Source organism: Triticum dicoccoides, chromosome 1B, assembly GCF_002162155.2.
Source record: "Triticum dicoccoides isolate Atlit2015 ecotype Zavitan chromosome 1B, WEW_v2.0, whole genome shotgun sequence".
NCBI classification, from domain to species: Eukaryota; Viridiplantae; Streptophyta; class Magnoliopsida; order Poales; family Poaceae; genus Triticum; species Triticum dicoccoides.
In genome coordinates, this window is record NC_041381.1 from 332,352,794 (window position 1) to 332,358,861 (window position 6,068).

Below are 6,068 nucleotides of genomic sequence, written 5' to 3' on the forward strand. Positions count from 1 at the left end.
TGGGTAAAGACATTTAGTCCACTGATTTGGATTTGTAAGTGTTAATATTGTGTTAACTCAGCTAAGCTGTTGTGATATTCCTGCCTAAGATATTTGCTACTGGAAGAAACCGTATCATGTTTACTTTGGTGAACTTTCAGTATATATGTGCAAACAAAACTTTTTTTTACCGGTAGCTCATTTGCTAATTCTTAAATTTATTGTGTGCTCTGTTGGTGCAGATCAATAGCATTAGCCATTTCGTAAGGAAGTCAAAATAAAGGGTTTACCTGCTTGCTAATTTATGAGCACTGTTTGCTTCACATGATACCATATGTTCAGTGTTCCTACAACAAATCCATAATAATAAGATCATGCATAGGTAATAAATAAATAAATTTGCAACTAGAATCACATTATTGCCTTCATATGATATCAATTGCCATGAGCTTATTATGTATGTTGTTTTTCCTGGTCCAAATTGCCACTGCATCTTCCCTATTAAGGATGATAGCTTCCACAGCATACTCCACTATATTTCCCGGTTAAGAAACGCAAAATACGAGATGCGTTAAAACAAACAGACCTAGAGATTAGCAAACAGTGCACACCTCACACATGGTTCATGATTTTGATCATCATTCCATTACATAAACATCATGACGGATAGATCTATACCAAAAGGAATGCATCCTGCCGCCCCAACTCAACGTACCTAGCTACAGTCCATGCAACAACTAAACATAACTAGACATGGAACCATTACTAGGTTTAGATATATATTCATGCCCTTATGAAACACCTTGCCCTACTCCTCCTTAAATGCTGCATTGTAGGCACCTGCAGATATACATGCTTGCTTAAACCATGCAATAGAAAACTTCTACAAATTAAACATGCAGTGAATGTACATACCTTCTTAGATCTCGTGAACAGTGAATTCTGGTTTCCCGTTGTGAGATCGAAGGGAGCAAACACATATATCCTCTTTTGTCATCTTCACTTTCTTTGCAAACTCATTCTAGTTACGTGTTATGCTGGCCCTATTGTCCACACTATTGATAAGGCGAACACGGCTTGCACACCGTCCAGACGATAGCTTGATCTTCACCCCATCAATTGGAGTGCTAATGAAATGAACCAGATACTTCTTAGTGAACATAGTAGAGAAGTACTACAAAAATACATCAGAATTATAATCACATGGTATGATAGATTGATATGCTAATGCAAATATAAGTACATTCAAAAGTTGCAAACCATTCTCTGGTCGGGCTTCGTAAAGGTCTTGTTCATCTCACACACGTAGTGACTGATGGCGGGCTTAGATGACCTAACATAGTGTCTTAGACGCTTCCGAGCACACGCTGACATCTTAAACTTCTTTGAATACGTCCATCTACCATTACCATTTGGATTATAGCCTGGAAACAAAACTAAACACGTTAATTTGATTCAGCCATCAAACAACAAAACCAATTAGTCATGAGCAAGCAACACTTACCAACTGTGTAGTGTTTAGGACAGTCACAGACATCCATGCATATCATCCGGGATTTCTTTTCCTTCGTCCGCCTATGCACCCCTACATAATTGAACAAGTGAAGAAAGTATAAGTGTAAAGGATTACAGTAACTGTCTCGGTTATATCTTATAGTACTTACATAGCCTACGCTATGCAGTTTAAGCTGTGAATTTAAGGAAGTAATCCAAACAAAATTAACCCAAGAGTAGATTGTTTCATCATTGCTAAACAAATAAAATAGCAGAGATGTTGTTCAGCTTATGGTGTTATTGATCATATAGAGATGTATAAGATCATGGCGGCACCGATTGATTGTTCGCCACCTTGACGATACTTTACATAGGTTACCCAAACAATAGAAGACTTATTGTAGACATGCATACGTTCTCCACTTTCCATAAATTCTAATAAATAATCTTTATGTAAGAACATAGTCGAGAGCAACCAAAATTACACAGGTAATCAAAGCATAAATCTAAGAAAAGGTTACAAAGTTACATAGTGCAGAAGGAATGTTCATCCCACTACTTTTGCAGCCTAAAAACATTCTCTGTATTCTACATTCTTCCATTTGTTACCTATTCCAGCAAGTAGATGGGCTGGGATTTGAATAACAAATGCATGTGGCTAAAAAGACAGAGCGAATCATCTGTTTTTCTTGCATTAGAATATTGCAGAGATAAAATTTATTTACAAAGCTTGTCATTTTGATCTTGTGTAAGTAGCACAACTATACACCACCATGAACAGGTTGTTTCATCGCTACAGGTCATATACCAAGCTATACCAATATGGCAATATTTGATGGTACGCCTGCTCATATTTCAAGGGGCAGCACCCACATTTGCCCTAAAAAAATCTTTGCGCATTCCGAGGAGCTTCGGTACATTTCCTCACCAATGAACCAGGAATTGTTTTGTGTGCTGCATGATTGAGGAAGTGCTATTGCAGATCAAATTTGAGCCTACCCTATTTTATTTCTTCAAGCTTAGGTAAAGGTTTCTCTCCTCTTCACTAATGTTAAATCTTTATCACCGCATTGATTTATTGGTAGAAGCATCTGTTGGAAATCAAGTGATACATGGCTATGGGTGACAAGGTATGGTAAGGTCATCTGCTCTATGGTGACTTAAGAGGCTACAATGCTCTAGGATATCCTACATGCTTACGTTAGAGTATTTTGGCACTGAATCTTTTGAAATTCAAAATTCATTTAGGAAAAAAATCCTGGTACTACTTTTTTTTAAATGAAACCTCGTTTACTACTTAAGGTCTAATGACTTAGGTGCTCTTGCGGTTCATGTGTTCAAGGTTGCTTGCATGAATCTCGCTTGGTTACATACATGTATGCATCCTTGATTTTTCAATCTTCACTACTTTACAGATTTAGCAATCATGACATCCTCTTCCATCGAAGATGCAAACTGAGCTTTCGACAAAATCAATTCAGATGAACTTGCCTTTATACTATCTTACACATCAACGAGCCACAGACTAGAAGATATTTAACTAAGATGCATGTGCCAAAAAATACCTTTACTAGAGGTGGTCTGTACACCTTCATCAGAACTGCTGTATGAGTCTTCGTCAGAACTACTGTATAGGCTTTCATCTGAGCTGTTGTCCCCGCCTTCATCGGAGCTCATGTACCTTTCTTCACCAGAGCTGGTGTACATCACTTCATCGCCTTCATAAGAGGAGCAATCAACACATACATCTGAGCTACTATTCGAGTACTCATCGGAGCTGCTGTCAGTGCTTCCATCGGAGCTGACATCCACAGGATCGGTTCGAGATCATCTCATGTTCCCCCGTCGCAAGACCCTACGAAATCATCAATCATAAATCAAAACAATGGCACCATTGGAATAGACGCGGTGATTTACTTCCCTATGCGTGCATCCCTATATTACAGCAGGGGATCTATAATGCCTAAAAAAGGAAGCAAGAGGGGTAGGAATCGCCAGAAAAATAGGGGGGACGCAAGTCCTACATACGTCAAAGATAATGTTGGGGAACGTTGCAGAAAATTAAAATTTAGATCCATCTATGAGTTCATCTAAGCAACGAGTCAAGGGAGAGAGTTTGCATCTACATACCACTTGTAGATCACGAGCGGAAGCTTGCCAAGGGGATGGTGATGATGGAGTCGTACTCGAACGTGATTCGGATCACCGATGTCCTAGTGCTGAACGGACAGCACCTCCGCGTTCAACACACGTACGGGACGGGAGACGTCTCCTCCGTCTTGATCCAGCAAGGAGGAAGGAGAGGTTGAGGAAGGCAGCTCCAACGGCAGCACGACGGCGTGGTGCAGTTGATGCGGCAGTATTCCGACAGGGCTTCGCCAAGCACGTACGGCGGAGGAGAGGTGTTGGGGAGGGGAGGGGCTGCGCCTTGAGTTGTGGTGTATTGCAGCCCTCCCCTCACCCCTCTATATATAGAGGAAAGGGCAAGGGGGGCCGGCCCTCTAGGGAAAACCCTAGGGGGGGCGGCGGCCAAGGGGTGGGGGGCTTGCCCCCCAAGCAAGGGGGGTGCGCCCCCTTTAGGGTTTCCCCCCCAACCCTAGGCGCATGGGCCCAAGGGGGGGCGCGCGCCAAGCCCACTAGGGGCTGGCTGCTATCCCCACGCAGCCCAAGTGGCCCCCCGGGAGGGGTGGCCCCTCCCGGTGGACCCCCGGAACCCTTCCGGTGGTCCCGGTACAATACCGGTATGACCCCGAAACTTTCCGGTGCCCGTTTAACAACTTCCCATATATAAAACTTTACCTCCAGACCATTCCAGAACTCCTCGTGACGTTTGGGATCTCATCCGGGACTCCGAACAACATTCGGTAGTCACATACTAGTCTTCCTAACAACCCTAGCGTCACCGAACCTTAAGTGTGTAGACCCTACGGGCTCGGGAGACATGCAGACATGACCGAGACCACTCTCGGGCAATAACCAACAGTGGGGTCTGGATACCCATGTTGGCTCCCACATGCTCCTCGATGATTTCATCGGTTGAACCACGATGTCGAGGATTCGATCAAACCCTGTATACAATTCCCTTTGTCAATCGGTACGTTACTTGCCCGAGACTCGATCGTCGGTATCCCAATACCTTGTTCAGTCTCGTTACCGGCAAGTCACTTTACTCGTACCGTAAAGCATGATCCCTTGGCCAACACCTTGGTCACCTTGAGCTCATTATGATGATGCATTACCGAGTGGGCCCAGAGATACCTCTCCGTCATACGGAGTGACAAATCCCAGTCTCGATCCGCATAAAACAATAGATACTTTCGGAGATACCTGTAGTGCACCTTTATAGTCACCCAGTTACGTTGTGACGTTTGATACACCCAAAGCACTCCTACGGTATCCAGGAGTTACACGCTCTCATGGTCAAAGGAAGAGATACTTGACATTGGCAAAGCTCTAGCAAACGAACTACACGATCTTTGTGCTATGCTTAGGATTGGGTCTTGTCCATCACATCATTCTCCTAATGATGTGATCCCGTTATCAACGACATCCAATGTCCATAGCCAGGAAACCATGACTATCTATTGATCACAACGAGCTAGTCAACTAGAGGCTCACTAGGGACATATTGTGGTCTATGTATTCACACGTGTATTACGATTTCCGGATAATACAGTTATAGCATGAATAAAAGACTATTATCATGAACAAAGAAATATAATAATAACACTTTTATTATTGCCTCTAGGGCATATTTCCAACAGTCTCCCACTTGCACTAGAGTCACTAATCTAGTTACATTGTGATGAATCGAACACCCATAGAGTTCTGGTGTTGATCATGTTTTGCCCGCGAGAGAGGTTTAGTCAACGGATCTGCGACATTCAGATCCGTATGTACTTTGCAAATTTCTATGTCTCCATCTTGAACATTTTCACGGATGGAGTTGAAACGACGCTTGATGTGCCTGGTCTTCTTGTGAAACCTGGGCTCCTTAGCAAGGGCAATAGCTCCAGTGTTGTCACAGAAGAGTTTGATTGGCCCCGACGCATTGGGTATGACTCCTAGGTCGGTGATGAACTCCTTCACCCAAATAGCTTCATGCGCTGCCTCCGAGGCTGCCATGTACTCCGCTTCACATGTAGATCCCGCCACGATGCTCTGCTTGCAGCTGCACCAGCTTACTGCTCCACCATTCAACATATACACGTATCCGGTTTGTGACTTAGAGTCATCCAGATTTGTGTCGAAGCTAGCGTCGACGTAACCCTTTACGACGAGCTCTTCGTCACCTCCATAAACGAGAAACATGTCCTTTGTCCTTTTCAGGTACTTCAGGATATTCTTGACCGCTGTCCAGTGTTCCTTGCCGGGAATACTCTGGTATCTTGCTACCAAACTTACAGCAAGGTTTACATCAGGTCTGGTACACAGCATGTCATACATAATAGATCCTATGGCTGAAGCATAGGGGATGACACTCATCTCTTCTTTATCTTTTGCCGTGGTCGGTGACTGAGCCGAGCTCAATCTCACACCTTGTAACATAGGCAAGAACCCTTTCTTGGACTCATCCATTTTGAACTTTTTCAAAA